The sequence below is a fragment of the Bos indicus x Bos taurus genome, chromosome 11, assembly GCF_003369695.1.
Source record: "Bos indicus x Bos taurus breed Angus x Brahman F1 hybrid chromosome 11, Bos_hybrid_MaternalHap_v2.0, whole genome shotgun sequence".
Taxonomy (NCBI): Eukaryota; Metazoa; Chordata; class Mammalia; order Artiodactyla; family Bovidae; genus Bos; species Bos indicus x Bos taurus.
Window position 1 is genome coordinate 58,525,058 of NC_040086.1, and position 20,208 is coordinate 58,545,265.

Genomic DNA, 20,208 nt, shown 5'->3' on the forward strand with positions numbered 1-20,208 from the left:
TTGACTAGATGGACCTTTGTTGGCAAAGTAATGTCTCTGCTTTTGAATATGCTATCTAGGTTGGTCATAACTTTTCTTCCAAGGAGTAAGAGTCTTTTAATTTCATGGCTTCAATCACCATCTGCAGTGATTTTGGAGCCCAGAAAAATAAAGTCTGACACTGTTTCCACTGTTTCCCCACCTAGTTCCCATGAAGTGACGGGGACAGATGCCATGATCTTCATTTTCTGAATGTTGAGCTATAAGCCAACTTTTGCACTCTCTTCTTTCATTTTCATCAAGAGGCTTTTTAGTTCCTCTTCACTTTCTGCCATAAGGGTGGTGTCATCTGCATATTTGAGCTTATTGATATTTCTCCCGGCAATCTTGATTCCAGCTTGTGCTTCTTCCAGCCCAGCATTTCTCATGATGTACTCTGCATAGAAGTTAAATAAGCAGGGTGACAGTGTACAGCCTTGACGTACTTCTTTTCCTATTTGGAACCAGTCTGTTGTTCCATGTCCAGTTCTAACTGTTGCTTCCTGACCTGCATATAGGTTTCTCAAGAGGCAGGTCAGGTGGTCTGGTATTCCCATCTCTTTCAGAATTTTCCAGTTTATTGTGACCCACACAGTCAAAGGCTTTGGCATAGTCAATAAAGCAGAAGTACGTGCTTTTCTGAAACTCTCTTGCTTTTTTTATGATCCAGTGGATGTTGACAATTTGATCTCTGGTTCCTCTGCCTTTTCTAAAACCAGCTTGAACATCTGGAAGTTCACGGTTCACATATTGCTGAAGCCTGGCTTGGGGAATTTTGAGCATTACTTTACTAGCGTATGAGATGAGTGCAATTGCGTGGTAGTTTGAGCATTCTTTGGCATTGCCTTTCTTTGGGATTGGAATGAAAACTGACCTTTTCCAGTCCTGTGGCCACTGCTGAGTTTTCCAAATTTGCTGGCATATTGAGTGTAGCACTTTCACAGCATCATCTTTCAGGATTTGAAAAAGCTCAACTGGAATTCCATCACCTCCACTAGCTTTGTTCATAGTGATGCTTTCTAAGGCCCACCTGACTTCACATTCCAGGATGTCTGGCTCTAGGTCAGTGATCACACCATCGTGATTTTCTGGGTCATGAAGATCTTTTTGGTACAGTTCTTCTATGTGTTCTTGCCACCTCTTCTCAATATCTTCTGCTTCTGTTAGGTCCACCATTTCTGTCCTTTATCGAGCCCATCTTTGCATGAAATGTTCCCTTGGTATCTCTCATTTTCTTGAAGAGATCTCTAGTCTTTCCTATTCTGTTGTTTTCCTCTATTTCTTTGCATTGATTGCTGAGGAAGGCTTTCTTATCTCTCCTTGCTATTCTTTGGAACTCTGCTTTCAGATGCTTATATCTTTCCTTTTCTCCTTTGCTTTTTGCTTCTCTTCTTTTCACAGGTATTTTTAAGGCCTCCTCAGACAGCAATTTTGCTTTTTTGCATTTCTTTTCCATGGGGATATTCTTGATCCCTATCTCCTGTACAATGTCACGAACCTCCATCCATAGTTCATCAGGCACTCTATCTATTCGATCTAATCCCTTAAATCTATTTCTCACTTCCACTGTATAATCATATAATCATTGTAGTTTAATATATCCTGCTTAAAAACATCGTATTCTCTCTTCATTACGTTATAGGTAATATTCAACCAACTTTATGGCTTAAAGGCTGGGAACATTCTGGAAACTGAGAATTATTGAAGCAGAGTGATGAATGGGGCATTTTCTATATTAGTTTGCTTTTATATACATTTAAAATTTCTAATAATAAAATTTTAAAGTAAACTCAAATTTTATTGTTTTAGGTACTTTTTATCTCTAACTTTTTTCTTTTTAATTAATTAAATTATTTTAATTGGAGGATAATTACTTTACAATATTGTGATGTTTTACCATAAAAAATAAACTCAGAGATTTTATTAGATTCTATAATAGTCATATATTAATAATCTATTATTAAAAGCTGATGCAATATGTAATACTCAAATAGTAGAATTTTAATGTATAGGAAAAGAGAGTAAGTGTTCCATAGTATGTTATGGATTAAACAACCATTGATCTAAGATATCCACTTTTGAATACTACAATGGAAACATAGACAAACTGGAACATATTCATAGGAGAGTGGTTAAAATGATGTATAACTAACAATCTAAATAAATTTGGTTGAAGAAATATTTAGCTTGATCAAAAAAAATCTGGCATAATATTATCAACTTTTTAAAGTTCATTAAGGTTAAACAGAAGTAGGTTTATTTTTCTTGACCACTGATAAAACCAATATTTAGTAGATGCATGGAAAGAGTTTTGGTATCTACATAATTTAAGTTATCCAGAGATGAAAGAATCTGCCTGCAATGCAGGAGACCCAGTTTAATCCCTGGGTCAGGAAGATCCCCTGCAGAAGGGAATGGCAACCCACTCCAGTGTTCTTGCCTGGAGAATTCCATGTACAGAGGACTCTTGCAGGCTACAGAGAGTCAGACGTGACTGAGCAACTACAGAAAAGCACAAAGATGAAAGAGCTATTTTGAATGACAGTGAATTGGATCTCATGAAGAGGATCCAAGCAATAGTTTATTTATTAGATTTCAAAAGTTTTGTAGTTTCTTCTAACTAGACCTAAAATTTTGTAATGGGTGAAACTTTGACACTTTTAGTTTGTAGTAATCTCTAAAACTATGCATCACATTCTACCTGATTTCCCAGTTTTACAGAGTCACCTTGGCCTATTATAACCACACTAAAGTGTTTGAACAAGACAAGTGAAATCTCATTGCTTTGAGCCAAGTTACAAAGGGCACAATATGCATCTTACTTGATTGAGGGCAGTGGGATTTATGTTGCTGTAAGTACTAAAATCGGAGAAGGCAATGGCAAGTACTCTCGCCTGGAAAATTCCATGGGTGGAGAAGCCTGGTAGGCTGCAGTCCATGGGGTCGCTAAGATGACTGAGCAACTTCACTTTCACTTTTCACTTTCATGCATTGGAGAAGGAAATGGCAACCCACTCCAGTGTTCTTGCCTGGAGACTCCCAGGGACGGGGGAGCCTGGTGGGCTGCCATCTATGGGGTCGTACAGAGTCGGACACGACTGACGTGACTTAGCAGCAGCAGCAGCAGCAGCAGCACTAAAATACCAAGCCCATGAGAGTGCTTATGGGAGGAAAAATTCTACACTTGCCAAATGGTATTAAGCCGTAAAGTGGTGGAGTACATGTGGAATATACTACCTCCTAATCTGACAGGTGAAGTTAAATGTTGTGGGTGGGGAATCTATAGCCTCCGTATGTATCTGTCTTTCCTCTTCAGCTATATTGGTATAGCTGCTCCCTTGACTCCCTCTAGATATATCCTGAAACTCATAGTTTTGGCTTTTATTTTTCTTGCCAACTCTTCTCATATCTCCTTATGCAATTTAGGGAAAATCTTTTTTTTTTTTTTTAAGTGACATTTAGTGCTCTACCACTGTGATTTTTCAAGGCAATTTCAGTTTATTGCTATGAGATGCCTGATGAATGAAAAACATGTTTCAAGAATGCCAATCAAGCATGCACAGACATACATATGGTGAATTTTTAAGTTCCTTCCAGATGTCACAGGATAGGTTTATATGCAAAAGAGATATTTTTCATTTAATAGAGTTTAAATTTCTCATTTGTATATAAATTTAATATTTTTTTCTAAATGTTTGTCAGGTATAGTCTCTTTTGATCATAACAAGTACTATTAAAAAACAAATGTGTCATGAGGAAACTGAGACCTAAGTGTCTTTGCTCAAGGTCACATTCCTGGTTAAAGGTCAGAAGGGCTTTAGAGATGCACCTACTATACCATACTCATTCCCACTAGACAGGAGGAGAACCAGGCTTTGAATCTTGGACTTCTAATTATAAGTTCAGTGTTCTTTTCACTATGCCATGTGACCTTTCCAAGTAAAATGCCACAGCTTTCCAACATGGTAATTAGCTTTCAGTGTGACTTTGAGGCTTTCAGTGTGACTTCTAGGGGAGATGGAGAAAGAGAGAGAAATCCCAAGTGAAAAACTCCAGTTAACCCTAGCAAGTGAATTTGATTTATTTTTCCTATGGATCTAATCAGTGTTGGAATTAATCTGAAATGTATAACTAAGTTTTTTCATCTTTAGTTTGCCATATAGAGCTACTTTAAAAAGCACTCAGTGACATTTTTAGAGTAAATATGACAGGCAAATGTAAATGTAATTACACAAGTCATATATGGTGTGAGTCATTTGTAAAGTTCACTACGAATGAACTATACTGTACAGAATCCATTTGTCACTTAAGAAAATGAGATCATCTGCTTTTACATATGAAGGAAGAAATTTAGCAGTGCATTAAACCCAGTCTAAGCCAGAAAATGTCCAAATTAGCATTCCCCAATGGATTGGGTTCAAATAATCTAACCATGAAGATAATCCCCATTTACTCCTTTCCTGCTGAAGACTGGTAGAGAAAAGGAGTGGAAAATGTGAACAATTTGTGTATAACTTTAATTTTTTGTGTGTTTGAAAGGATACCTGAAAAAACACAGGTGGATATCTCTTCTGTTTAACCTCTTCATTATCCTATGTCTTTGTATTATACATTTTCATAATATACAAGTTCTAATATTCTGTGCAATAATATGCAATTGTGAAAACAATGATTTTCTTTGTGATATAACTGGCCAGATCAGAGAGAGATAGGTTAAACTCATAAGAACTAAAACAAAGTATTTTTCATTGCTGTGCCTGCATGTTAAGTCGCTTCAATGTGTCTGACTCTTTGTAACCCTATGGACTGTAGCCCACCAGACTCCTCTATCCATGCGATTCTCCAGGCAAGAATACTGGAGTGGGTTTTCATGCCCTCCTCCAGAGGATCTTTCCAACCCAGGAATCGAACCTGCATCTCTTATGTCTCCTGCATTGGCAGGCATATTCTTTACAACTAGCGCCACCTGGGAAGCCCACTTATAAACTTATAATGAACTAAAACAAAGTATTTTTCATTGCTATATAGAGGTACTAAAAGCTGAACATAGTAAAATTTATTTTCTCAGAAAATATGCTCTCCATGCTACTGTTGCTGTCTGTAATTGGTTTTGAATGTAACTTTTCCAAAAAGTGAAACTATGGAACAAGGAAGTATGTGCCACACTTTGGAAAATTATTTGAAAATGTAGGTTTTGAATTGTTCCTAATGCCCTGCCATGTGATTTGTAGTAGTAAGTCACTGTCTTTGTGTACTACCTTTTAAGGAATAAGCATTCTAGAGCACAGAATACTGACAGAGGGTGTGAAGCCATTATTTTAAGAACAAAGTGCAATAAGGTGACTGAGGTGACTACCCACATCTCATCCTCTATCTCTAAATGCTACATTTGGCCTCTTCTCCTCATGATTTTTGTTTGGTCTTGTTCAGTTTCCCCTCATCCGTTATCAGAGAGAGCTCTCCCGTCTCCTCACTGCTGGAAGACAAGGGTTATTTCAATCCCTCATGTTCCTTCCTGCTTCTAATATTTTTCCTTCTATGAGTTACTCCAGCAGCCAATGTTTAGAAAAAAATAAACACATGCACATGCATATGTGTATATACATATATATATTTATATATTATATATGTAATATATATATTATATGTGTAGTATATATGTACACACACACACACACACACATATATTTAATTTTACTGTACAGACCTAAGGGATTGGTTCCGGAATTTCCTGAGATTGATTCCAAACTCCACAGATGCTGAAGTCCCTTATATAAAATGACATAGTATTTGCATATAACCAGTACATATCTTCCTATATACTTTAAATCATCTCTAGATTACATATAATAGAGAGTACAATGTAAATGCTATATAAATAGCTGCTCTGTGACAAATTCAAATTTTGCTTTTTGAAAATTTCTGAAATTTTTTTCAGTTATTTTTGATCTATGGTGGGTTGAATTCAAAGATGTGGAACCTGTGGATATGGAGGGCAACCTGTATTTATATATACATATACTTCCTGTGACAAGATTCCTTTTTCTTTCTCTCCTTACCCCCTCCCTCCTACCTTCCCCTCTCCCCTCCCCCTCCTTCCTTCTTTCCTTCCTGTCTTTTTTCTAGCTTTTAGCATGATATATATTTCTATAGTGTAATGCTTCCTTGAGACTCTGAAGTAGTTAATTTGGGAGATTTTCAGCAAATAAAAAATTTTAAACCACCAGTTTGTTAGATTAGAATTATAATTTAATAATAAGAGGATAATATTGAGCAGTAGTTAAGGAGATATTTAACACTTTTTTTGTACTTTGGTTGTTTTGCTTCTGCTGCTGCTGCTACTGCTGCTAAGTCACTTCAGTCGTGTCCGACTCTGTGCGACCCCATAGACAGCAGCCCACTAGGATCCTCTGTCCCGGGGATTCTCCAGGCAAGAATATTGGAGTGGGTTGCCATTTCCTTCTCCAATGCATGAAAGTGAAAAGTGAAAGTGAAGTCGCTCAGTCGTCTTAGCGACCCCATGGACTGCAGCCTACCAGGCTCCTCCGTCCATGGGATTTTCTCAGGATTTTTTTTTTTTTTTAATTTCCTGCAATAAGTAGTCATTTAATTAAAGAACAAAATTAACAGGAATCAAAATGTTGCAGCTGTATTTTTTGTTAGACATTATATAAAAAAAGAAAAAGTATAATACAGTAAATCATTTTGTATAACAGGAACTTAAAGAGTTCTCTAATTGTGATGAGAATAAAAAGGTCTTTTCCACATGATACTGAAGACACTGCGTACACGTCCCTTGGTCACAGCATCAGTGTGGTGACCCTGCACACACATGTCACCATCCTCGGTCACACTGCAGAACTGTAAAACAAGGCGGGAAGGCAAATAACAGTTTTCTTCAGGTCGAGTTCCTGGGGTCTCTTCTGACCCCAACAGTTGACACTCTTCAGGCCCCAGAGAGTGAAGGGTGTCCTCTGATCATTCTCTCACAGGTGAGCGTGGCCAGGATTTCACCTGTGTGTGTGGTCCTGCTTCTCTGGCAAACACAGCAGGTAGTCATGAGCTGAACTTCAGGAAAGCTCCCTGATGAATGTTCAGTGTTGGTATCAAAAATTAAGCACAATTCTTCTCAGAAGAAAATCTCTATGGCCTTTGGAATCTTGTCAGATGCTTGCTTGATGCGTGTACCTCCATTTCATTACTTTTGTATTCATTCAGTTCTTTACGAATTGCTGCCTTATCTGCTGCCAACGGTCTCATCCAGGGTTTGTCTGCCCGTCTGTCATAGTCCTGTGCTTTCGCCACCTCCACATAATCACTGAATCGTATCAGAATTTTTCTGTCTCTCAGTTCATCAACTGTGGGTCTCTGATTAAGCTTTCTTGTCAACCTTTGCTTGATTTCTCTTCTTTCCTCTTGCTCTGTCTGATCATTCCTTTATATCAAGGTATTTCTTCTCTCCAGTTCCTCCACCACGGGTCTTTGGCTCAATCGTTTGGAGAGCTTCATTTCGATCTGCTGCCGGATCTCCTGCCTCTCCTCATCCGTCCTCTGGGGGAAGATGTTTTGGTCCTCCAGTTCCTGCCTGCTGGGCCGGTTCCTCAGCTTCACCGCTAGAAGCTCCTTCTTGCATTTCCTCGGCAGCGTCCCAGAGATGATAGAGTCGTTCAGGGCCTCTTCGTCCTGATACAAGAGCAGGTCGTCCTTGAGTTCAGAATTCAGGATCAGGTTCTCCTTATTCTCCTCAGACTCCTTGGCCACAGTCCGCTTACCGTCAGAGGCCCCGTCGAAGCTCCAGGCCTCCTCCCGCTCCTTGCCCCGCTCCACGCTGCACGTCCTTGACAGCCCGACATCCACGCGCTTCTTCGGGGACCCTTTACTGTCCCTGCCTTGGAAGCTGTCCTGGCGGTGCTTGGTGGCCAGTGCCCTGTGCAGCTCCTCAGTGACGCGGCTGAGGGGCAGAGGCCGGTGGACAGTGGTGAGATGAGGAGACCCCATGGGCGTGGAAAGCTGTCCTCGGAGGGAAGGGTCAGTACTTTTCCCGCCAGAGCCTTGAAAGAGTACTGGAGTGGATTGCCATTGCCTTCTGCTTCTACCCCATATATTTAAGCCAGGAAACTCTTCTCTACTCAATAACTTAACCCAGTTTTTGAAAGCTAGTTCTTTCCTGAAGCCTCAAAGGGAATAAGATTGTCATCTTAAGGGTGGGGAAATCCAATGAAATCTCATACTAAAAGTTGAATTCATGTAATCATTTTTTCCAAGGCAAAATCTTCAAGGAAATCTTTCATTATCTAATTTATCCCTTTATCTGTCTTACTCTTTTTATGTATATTATCTGTGTCTTTGGTGTCATGCTAACCTTGAGGGTCCTGGAACTTTCTAGTGCTTGTATTTAATAACAATTTACAAGCTATGCACTATCACTCAGTTTGAATAAAGGTGAGCAAGGCTGAGGTCTAGCATAGGGAGAAATGGATTTGTAGATGCCTACAGGCCTATGTCTTCTTACAGAATGGCTGAAACCAGGCAAGAAATAGAATAGTTTGTAAAGTTCTACTACTAAGCCCCTTGAATCAATTTGTATGCTCCTGATTTTATTTTCAGGAGTATTTTTGTACGGTAATATAACCTACAGAGTATTTTTGCCTGATTATCAGTTATATTTTTAAATTATAGAAGAACATTTCCTGAGCTTCTATTGATTGCATCAGGCTATATTTGGTTCTATAAAAAATTCAACAAATATTAATTTAGTGCCAATTATGAAGGAGACTAATCAATGCCTTAGAGGGAGAAGAGAAAACATAAAATACCACTCTCATTTTGCAGGATTTTATAATCTAGCTTAAAAGTTGTAGAAAAATTTCTGTAGAAACAATGCAAATCAGTGTAGGTGGGTACTAAATGTGTGGAAGTTTTAAGGGAAGAGAATATTTATAGGCAGCCAGAGCTGCTTATGCATATGCCAGGATGGGTTTAAAATGATGCATAGCAACCATTTTCTTTCCCTTTCCCTTCCTTTCTGCTCCCCTCTTTTTCTTTTAAAACTCAACCTTTGGCTTTTGGATAGATTGTGATTTCCATCACTAAAAGAATTTTAGTGTTCTTGAACATTCCTCATCATCTCTGTGTCCTCACTGACTCTCACAGAGCCTGATGCAATGAGTTCACGTGGCTAACTGAATGGAACCCACACCCAGTGAAAGCCGTCAAAATCTTGTGGCTCTTTTTTCCTTTCCAAATGCACACTCTGTCAAATTATCTGAGTTTGGAATTTTAGGGGAAAAAGGATTGCCTAATGACAGTTGTTTTTTGTTAACTTGTCTATGGCTCCCTTTGTTGTTGTCTTTGTTGTTCAGTTGTTAAGCCGTGTCCAACTCTTTGAAGTTATATACCCAGGGATTTTGAATGCTTTCAAATTGTGGTGGACCATATAGAAGCTGAGTTGTACCATAAAGAAGAACTGATGCTTTTGCATTGTGGTGCTGCGGAAGACTCTTGAGAATCCCTTGGACAGCAAGGAGATCTAACCAGTCAATTCCGAAGGATATAAACCCTGACTATTCATTGGAAGGAGTGATGTTGAAGCCGAAGCTCCAGTACTTTCACCAACTGATACAAAGAGCTGACTCATTGGAAAAGACCCTGATGCTGGAAAAGACTGAGGGAAGGAGGAGAAGGGGGCCCCAAAGATGGTTGGATGACATTGACATAATGGACATGAGTTTGAGTAAACTCTGGGAGATAGTGATGGACAGGAAAGCCTGAAGTTCTGCAATTCATGGGGTCACATAGAGTTGGATACAATTTAGTGACTGAACAACAACAACAACAACAGAGGGCTGTGGTGGATATTAAAAATGAGTCATTATATTAAAACTCCAAAAGCTAATTTTAGGAAAGTAATATAGCCAGATCAGATCAGATCAGTTGCTCAGTCATGTCTGACTCTCTGCGACCCGATGAATCGCAGCACGCCAGGCCTCCCTCCATCACCAACTCCCGGAGTTCACGCAGACTCACGTCCATCGAGTCAGTGATGCCATCCAGCCATCTCATCCTCTGTCGTCCCCTTCCTCTCCTGCCCCCCAATCCCTCCCAGCATCAGAGTCTTTTCCAACGAGTCAACTCTTCACATGAGGTGGCCAAAGTACTGGAGTTTCAGCTTTAGCATCATTCCTTCCAAAGAAATCCCAGGGCTGATCTCCTTCAGAATGGACCGGTTGGATCTCCTTGCAGTCCAAGGGACTCTCAAGAGTCTTCTCCAACACAGAAGGTCAAAAGCATCAATTCTTCAGCGCTCAGCCTTCTTCACAGTCCAACTCTCACATCCATACATGACCACTGGAAAAACCATAGCCTTGACTAGACGAAACTTTGTTGGCAAAGTAATGTCTCTGCTTTAATATGCTATCTAGGTTGGTCATAACTTTCCTTCCAAGGAGTAAGCCTCTTTTAATTTCATGGCTGCAGTCACCATCTGCAGTGATTTTGGAGCCCCCAAAAATAAAGTCTGACACTGTTTCCCCATCTATTTCCCATGAAGTGATGGGACCGGATGCTATGATAGTCGTTTTCTGAATGTTGAGCTTTAAGCCAACTTTTTCACTCTCCTCTTTCACTTCCATCAAGAGGCTCTTTAGTTCCTCTTCACCTTCTGTCGTAAGGGTGGTGTCATCTGCATATCTGAGGTTCTTGATATTTCTCCCGGCAATCTTGATTCCAGCTTGTGTTTCTTCCAGTCTAGCGTTTCTCATGATGTACTCTGTATATAAGTTAAATAAAGAGGGTGACAATATATAGCCTTGACGAACTCCTATTCCTATTTGGAACCAGTCTGTTGTTCCATGTCCAGTTCTAACTGTTGCTTCCTGACCTGCATACAAATTTCTCAAGAGGCAGATCAGGTGGTCTGGGATTCCCATCTCTTTCAGAATTTTCCACAGTTTATTGTGATCCACACAGTCAAAGGCTTTGGCATAGTCAATAAAGGAGAAATAGATATTTTTCTGGAACTCTCTTGCTTTTTCCATGATCCAGCGGATGTTGGAAATTTGATCTCTTGTTCCTCTGCCTTTTCTAAAACCAGCTTGAACATCAGGAAGTTCACGGTTCACATATTGCTGAAGCCTGGCTTGGGGAATTTTGAGCATTACTTTACTAGCGTGTGAGATGAATGCAATTGTGCAATAGTTTGAGCATTCTTTGGTATCGCCTTTCTTTGGGATTGGAATGAAAACTGACCTTTTCCAGTCCTGTGGCCACTGCTGAGTTTTCCAAATTTGCTGGCATATTGAGTGCAGCACTTTCACAGCATCATCTTTCAGAATTTGAAATAGCTCAACTGGAGTTCCATCACCCCACTAGCTTTGTTCTTAGTGATGCTTTCTGAGGACCACTTGACTTCACATTCCAGGATGTCTGGCAGCTATAGTAAGTATTTTTTGCCAAAATCTTTTGACACTTTGCAATTTCAGTTCATTAATGTCACCTGGAAATTTCTGATTGAGTAATTAAAATTTGATTTTAATACAATATAAAAGAGCCACAGAGTTGTAAAATATTCCCCATTGCCAACTTGGAAGTGTTCTTGTTGATTCTCAAAAAAATGCCATCCATAAAAATATGGATGGTTAGTTGAATACATTTATCATCCAGACACCAGGACCTTTTTTGCACCTGTAGTATCTCCATGCTCCTCTGTAGTTTGAGATATTTCCCTCTTGAGAAACCTATATGCAGGTCAGGAAGCAACAATTAGAACTGGACATGGAACAACAGACTGGTTCCAAATAGGAAAAGAAGTACGTCAAGGCTGTACATTGTCACCCTGCTTATTTAACTTCTATGCAGAGTACATCATGAGAAACGCTGGGCTGGAGGAAGCACAAGCTAGAATCAAGACTGCCGGGTGAAATATCAAGAACCTCAGATATGCAGATGACACCACCTTTATGGCAGAAAGTGAAGAGGAACTAAAGAGCCTCTTGATGAAAGTGAAAGAGGAGAGTGACAAAGTTGGCTTAAAGCTCAACATTCAGAAAACGACGATCATGGCATCCGGTCCCATCACTTCATGGGAAATAGACGGGGAAACAGTGGAAACAGTGTCAGACTTTATTTTGGGGGGCTCCAAAATCACTGCAGATGGTGATTAGAGCCATGAAATTAAAAGAGGCTTACTCCTTGGAAGGAAAGTTATGACCAACCTAGATAGCATATTGAAAAGCAGAGACATTACTTTGCCAACAAAGGTCCGTCTAGTCAAGGCTACGGTTTTTCCAGTAGTCATGTATGATGTGATAGTTGGACTGTGAAGAAAGCTGAGCACTGAAGAATTGATGCTTTGGAACTGTGGTGTTGGAGAAGGCTCTTGAGAGTCCCATGGACTGCGAGGAGATCCAACCAGTCCATTCTAATGGAAATCAGTCCTGGGTGTTCTTTGGAAGGAATGATGCTAAAGCTGAAACTCCAGTACTTGGGCCAATTCATGCAAAGAGTTGACTCATTGGAAAAGACTCTGATGCTGGGAGGGATTTGGGGGCAGGAGAAAAAGGGGACGACAGAGGATGAGATGCCTGGATGGCATCACCGACCAGATGGACATGGGTTTGGATGAACTCTGGGAGTTGGTGATGAACAGGGAGGCCTGGCGTGCTGTGATTCATGGGGTCGTAAAGAGTCAGGCATGACTGAGCGACTGAACTGAACTGAAAGCTACAACGGAATGCCAAGACCACATTTAACATCACCAAAGAACATTAAAATCCTTGGGTTTAATCCCATCTAAATGCACATTAACCTTTTTGTAATAAATTATTTGAACTTTTAATTATGTAGAATGGGCAACAAGAAAATCTGCTTGGTTGCCAAAAAGCTTCAATGTTTTGTGTGTGTATTCACATATGAAAGAAAGAGAAAAAGCAAAAGAGAACAAGAGTATGAAGGCTTTGAAAAAAAAAAAAAAACATTATTTCACCAGAGTGAACATAAATGCTTCCAGAGGCATCAAAATAATGAGTTTCAAGAATTGTTAGCCTCTATTTTTAGGAGAAACTCAAAAAACACATTTTGTGAGGGTCATTTCCTAAGAATTTTGTTATTACTGAAATAGGTAAGAAGTAGGCATCTTGCATTTACCTTACCAGTAAGGAAAATGTGCTGTTTTCAGAGCCTTGGGACTGATACATGGTCATATATTCTGTAAAATCAATGCATGGTATATGTAATCAGCAGTTTAAGAATCTCACTGCTGCTGCTGCTGCTAAGTCACTTCAGTCGTGTCCGACTCTGTGCAACCCCATAGACAGCAGCCCACCAGGCTCCCCCGTCCCTGGGATTCTCCAGGCAGGAACACTGGAATAGGGTGCTATTTCCTTCTCCAAGAATCTCACAGTTGTATCTATTTCTAAATGCTTTCAGATATCAAAAACAAAACATAAAACAAAAACTTTTAAAAATTCCTACTGCTTATTTTATATATTGGTCTTGTTATTTTGTTTCTAAACAGAATACATAAAATTAGAACTACACATTTTGCTTTTTATCTGTTTTAAACATTTTAAAAAATTGACACTTAATTCTCTGAAGTGTCTCTTCATTTTACAGTGCTCTTAAATAATGATTCCCACTTAAAGTCTACATAAACCCCTGGTTATGTGTGTCAGTGAAGATGCTGTCCACGAGACTGAATATTAACATATATGCTTCCTTCTGCTTAATCCATATCACAATAAAAATAGATTTTAGTGACTAACATTTTTGCCATAGTGATTATAATTCTAGTGTAATAGACAGTTCAGCATAAAGGTCTGTTTGCTTCAGAGCTCACTGCATAAGAGAGCCTAAACTCTTGAAAATAAAACAGATGCCTTGAAAATTATCAGGCTTGTATTTAATTTATGCAGTTTTCCCATTAATAGCATTATCTATTTAACACATCCATTACACATCCTCAGTGTTAATTTAGACAGAAAAAAATGTAACAACTTCAAAAGGAAATCTTCCATTAAATTAAGGATATTGACTTTAATGGATGTCCCAAATAGACATGGAAATTAACAGGATGAAAAAACAAGTTGATTAAAAGTGGTCCCATTATAATTTGTTATGCCACATAGAATGAAAATATTAAGATGGAATTCACTAAAAAGATACTGCCATTGAAAGCTCTTTGTACTCTAAATACATGATTTTAAAAGCTGTCAAATCATAGACTTTTATGTAAAAATATGACTTTCTGAATAAATCTGCATCTTGCAAAAAAAATTCTGGTATTTAGAAGACTTACTTTATTTTGATGGTCAAGGAGTAGAAGTAGTGATCAACAGGCTTGTTTAACGACCTCATTTCAAAGAAATTCTGGACCTTCTCAGGGCAGGCAGTGTGAATTTTTTTTTCTTTGCCCCTTTCTCCTCTTTCTGCATTCCATAATTCACAAATAGCTATTATTATGTTCATCAGATTTCTTGAATTCCCTTTGAATGATTCATTATTTCTTTTGGACCTTAAAATCTTTCTGTTTTTTGATCCTATTAAAGTGCCAGTATGCCTGAGTCATCAAGGAGCAACCTCAATAACAGTCCCAGGTGGCACGGATTTTCCAACTGATGGGCAAGGGATGGGGTGAAAGTGAAAGCTACTCAGTCGTGTCCAACTCTGTGACCTATGGACTATACAGTTGATGAAATTCTCTTGGCCAGAATACTGGAGTGGGTAGCCATTCCCTTCTCCAGGGGATCTTCCCAGCTCAGGTTTCAAACCTAGGTTTCTGAAAGTGCAGGTGGATTCTTTACCAGTTGAGCCACCAGGGGAAAAAAGGGATGGGGTAGGAAGAAGAAAAGCAAAGACCAGTGAAAACAGGCAAAGTATAGGACCTGGGGTGAAGAAACAGGGCTAAATAGGGTAAAAGGAAAGGTGAGTGGGAACAAACAATTCCTTCTTTACTATAATATGTCTAGTTCAGCAATTTAACTGATAACCTTTTTAAACTACAGATTCATCCATTCAAATTGTTTTATTATATACTTAAAATTGCACTGGCCTTGGGAAGGCACTGCAACTATAAAGATAAATATAACAGAGCCCCAGTTCAGTCTAATGTATAATGGACTATAAATGTAAATTATTATATTTTAATTAAATTTAAATTACTCATTTATAGTATACTTACTGATGGTTTGCCACACACAGGGCACTGGGTATAAAGTTGTCAAGCAACTTACCATCTTTAAGTAGCTACCTACTTGAGGAAGACAGAAAATTAATTGTAAAACTCCACAAAATCTATATGATATGTCATGTGTTGATAAATGTATGGAGACAATACGAGCATAATGGAGGGTATGATAATCATGCTTATTGAAAAGAGGGGAGGGATGATTGGGGTAGTTTTCAAAGGAGAACTGTAACATAAGCCCTCGTGAAGGAGGACTAAGACTTAACCAGACAGAGAAATCTAGAGAAGTCACTGGACATTTTGGGTAAATGAGCACAGCAAGTATAATGGCTGGGAGGTGTTAAGCAACAGGATATAGGCAAATAAATTTAAAAGATATCTTAAGTTTGAATCATCTGTGCTTGTGGAATATGTATGCAGAGGGCTTGGTGGTGGAGGCATGTTTTAGTGGGAGATAACAATGAACAAGTAATCTGTTACTGGGTTACAGAACAAACAGGAGATGGCAAGAGTGAACATCGACATTTTAGGAATCAGAAAACTAAAATGGACTGGAATTGGTGAATTTAACTCAGATGACCATTATATATACTACTGTGGGCAAGAATCCCTTAGAAGAAATGGGGTAACCATCATAGTCAACAAAAGAGTCTGATATGCGTACTTGGCTGAAATCTCAAAAACAAGAGAATGATCTCTGTTCCTTTCCAAGGCAAACCATTCAATATCACAGTAATCCAAGTCTATGCCCCAACCAGTAATGCTGAAGAAGCTGAAATTGAAATGTTCTATGAAGGCCTACAAGACCTTCTAGAACTAACATTCAAAAAATATGTCCTTTTCATTATAGGGGACTGAAATGCAAAAGTAGGAAGTTAAGAAATACCTGGAATAACAGGAAAATTTGGCCTTGGAGTACAGATGAAGCAGGGCAAAGGCTAATAGAGTTTTACCAAGAGAATGCTTTGGTCATAGAAAACACCCTCTTCCAACACACAAGAGGAGATTCTACACATGAACATTGCCAGATAGTCAATACTGAATTCATATTGATTATATTTTTTGCAGCCAAATATGGAGAAGCTCTATAAAGTTAGCAAAAACAAGACTGGGAGTTGACTGTGGCCCAGATCATGAACTCCTTTTTGCCAAGTTGAGAATTAAATTGAAGAAAGTTTATGGAAAACCACTAGACCATTCTGGTGTGACCTAAAACAAATCACTTACATCAGAAGTGACAAATAGATTCAAGGGATTAGATATGATAGAATGCCTGAAGAACTATGGATGGAGGTTCTTGACATTGTACAGGAGGCAGTGATCAAGATCATCCCCAAGAAAAAGAAATGCAAAATGGCAAAATGATTATCTGAGGAGGCCTTACAAATAGCTGAAAAAAGAAGAGAAGAGAAAGGAAAAGAAGAAAAGGAAATAGAAACCCATTTGAAAGCAGAGTTCCAAAAAACAGCAAGGAGAAATAAGAAAGCCTTCCTCAGTGATCAATACAAAGAAATAGAGAGAAAAACTAGAATGGGAAAGACTAGACATCTTTTCAAGAAAATTAGAGATACCAAGGGAACATTTCATGAAAAGATAGGCACAATAAAAGACAGAAAAGGTATGGACCTAACAGAAGCAGAAGATATTAAGAAGAGGTAGCCACAATACACAGAAAAACTATACAAAAAAAGATCTTCACGACCCAGATAATCACAATGGTGGTATCATTCACCTACAGCCAGACATCCTAGAATGTGAAATCAAGTGGAAGCAATACTACGAACAAAGCTCATTGTAGTGACGGAATTCCAGTTGAGCTATTTCAAATCCCCAGATGATGCTGTGTAGGTGCTGCCTTCAATATGCCAGCAAATTTGGAAAACTGAGCCATGGCCACAGGACTGGGAAAGATCAGTTTTCATTCCAATCCCAAAGAAAGGCAATGCCAAAGAATGCTCAAACTATTGCACAATTGCACTCATCTCACACGTTAGCAAAGTAATGCTCAAAATTATCCAAGGCAGGCTTCAACAGTACGTGAACTGTGAACTTCCAGATGCTCAAGCTGGATTTATAAAAGGCAGAGGAACCAGAGATCAAATTGCCAGCATCCGCTGGATCACCAAAAAAGCAAAAGAGTTCCAGAAAAACATCTACTTCTGTATTGTTGACTATGCCAAAGCCTTTGACTGTGTGGATCACAACAAACTGTGGGAACTTCTTAAAGAGATTGAATACTAGACCACCTGAACTGCCTCCTGAGAAATCTGTATGCAAGTCTAGAAGCAACAGTTAGAACCAGAGCTAGAACAGACTGGTTCCAAATCAGGAAAGGAGTACATCGAGGCTATCTATTGTCACCCTGCTTATTTAACATATGCAGAGTACATCATGAGAAATGCTGGACTGGATGAAGCACAAGCTGGAATCAAGATTGCTGGGAGAAATATCAATAACCTCAAATATGCAGATCACTCCATATATATAGCAGAAAACAAAGAAAAACTAAACAGCCTCTTGATGAAAGTGAAAGTGGAGAGTGAAAAAGTTGGCTTAAAACTCAATATTCAGAAAACTAAGATCATTGCATCTGGTCCCATCACTTCATGGCAAATAGATGTGGAAACAATGGAAACAGTGACAGACTGTTTTGGGGGGCTCCAAAATCTCTGCAGATGGTGACTGCAGCCATGAAATTAAAAGACGCTTACTCCTTTGAAGAAAAGTTATGACCAACCTAGACAGCATATTAAAAAGCAGAGAAAAGCACCGACAAAGTTCCATCCTGTCAAAGCTGTGGTTTTTCCAGTAGTCATGTATGGATGTGAAAGTTGGACTATAAAGAAAGCTGAGCACTGAAGACTTGATGCTTTTGAACCGTGGTATTGGATAAGACTCTTGAGAGTCCCTTGGACTGTAAGGAGTTCCAACCAGTCCATCCTAAAGGAGATCAGTCCTGAATATTCATTGGAAGGACTGATGCTGATGCTGAAACTCCAATGCTTTGGCTACCTGATGTGAACTGACTCATTGGAAAAGAACCTTATTCTGGGACAGCTGAAGGCAGGAGGAGAAGTGGACTACAGAGGATGAGATGTTTTGATGGCATCACTGATTCAATGGACATGAATTTGAGCAAGCTCAGAGAGTTGGTGATGGACAGGGAAGCCTGACATGCTGCAGTCCATCAGGTGACAAAGAGTTGGACACGACTGAGTGACTGAACTAACTTACTTAGATATCTGGCTGTTAATCAATTGTACGTGATAGTAAGCCATGGAACAATGGACCGACAGTATAATATTATAGAATCTTTGGCTTGGGTAGTAAAGTGGCCTCACGAATGAATTAGAGGAGGGTCAGCAGTAGTCAGTAAAATCTTTTATTTCATAGTTCAGAGTCTAGGTACTTTATGAGACATGAACTTACAAAGGAGAATGGGAATGATATCAGTAATGTAAATGGTCAAATAACAGTGAGGGAGAATAATATGGGTTTTGAAATGAGGATCCTTGATAGTCAGGCTCCTGAAAAAAAGCAGAAGTAGATTTTAATCCCACAGAGTGTTTACTGTACATTTATTATTAATACTACACCAAGTAAGAATTATCTTTATCATAAAAAAAGAAAATATTTGGAGCACAGCAAAGCAAGAGCGACCTTATTTTCACACCAGTCATTCTGGATAGATTTTGTCGAAATAATATCCCTTTTGAGCCTGAATAAAATGCAAAAGGATGCAATTTCACAACCTTTTTGGCAGATAGAGAGCAAGACCTAATATCTTTTTTTTTTAAATTTTTTTCTTCCAATTAAGCCCTAACTTCTCAATTTTCTAGGTCATTTTTCTAAACTGTCCCTTTCTTTCTTAAAATCAGCGGCCCATATACATAACTAATCAAGAGAGAGGTTTTTACTTTTGTCCAAGCCTCTGCAGAATGATGCAGATGAACAAGTGCTATCTTATCAGTCAATCCAGACATTTGCCCCAGTTCAGATCTTAAATAATCTTTCTACTTTAGTGCATGTCTGTGGCCAGATGACCTTAACTTCAGTATCTCTCAACAATCACAGGTAAGAGACACAACGAAACGAGCGTTGCAGGGTCTTCCTTGAAGCCCTATTGTTACTTAGTAACCAAGCAACAAAATTCAGAATTTAAGGAATTAGGGCTTTAGGAGTTGAGCTCAAGTTTTTCCAATACATCATTGTTCTCAAAGACAAAACACTTAGCTATTCAGTCTCTTTTATTATTTGATTTTTTATTAAACATTATACAAGATTTTATAAAAAAGAGATGAAAGACAAGCACAAACTAAATAAAATGTCTTGTGACTTGAAAGAAAAAGACATTAAGGGAAAAAAAAAGAGCTTAAACAAGGTCCTTGTTTACAATTGAGCTTTGTATAATCATGCTATGTATTCCAAGCACTGTTTTGTCTTATTAAGTGATTATCAGCATTGGTATTTGAATTTTGTCTATATTTGCAAATGATACTGACAGAACGTCCCGCAGACATTTTGATTCAGTAAGTTTCATATAATGACATATAATCTATTGTCTTATATCAGTGAACACTTATCATTAACAATACAGCATGCTACCTGGCTTTCTTTACCTTGCTCTTTCACCACCATTTCATCTCTATGTTTAACTTATTCACAGTAAGCTAGTAATATTTATTGGCACCATTTTATGCGGTACCATTCTTGGTAAATTATGAATGAATCTGACCAGGTCCAGGGCTTTCTGTTTTGCAAAGTCTGGATAGACATTTAATCAACTAATCACACGAATATATAATAACAGGCTGTAACAGTTGGTTTGAATGATAAATACAGGAAGAAAGCTGTGAGAGCTTATTACAAAAAAAGCTAATTTAGACATAGGGAGAGATGAAATGTCAGGAAAGATGCCCCAGAAGAAATAAAATTTGAGCTGAAATATGGGAAAAAGTAAAATGCAAGGGAACGAGAGGAGGGAAATAATTGCAAATGAAGAAATCAGC

General features: G+C 38.7%; 1 protein-coding gene and 1 pseudogene across 1 annotated transcript in view; one reads left to right on the forward strand and one right to left on the reverse strand.

The window, feature by feature from the left end:
- Nucleotides 1–20,208, forward strand: part of LRRTM4 (leucine rich repeat transmembrane neuronal 4) — a 998,210-nt gene that overhangs the window by 356,365 nt on the left and 621,637 nt on the right. The gene's annotated exons all lie outside the window — the stretch shown is intronic.
- On the reverse strand, nt 6,968–14,370 carry LOC113900674 (annotated as a pseudogene).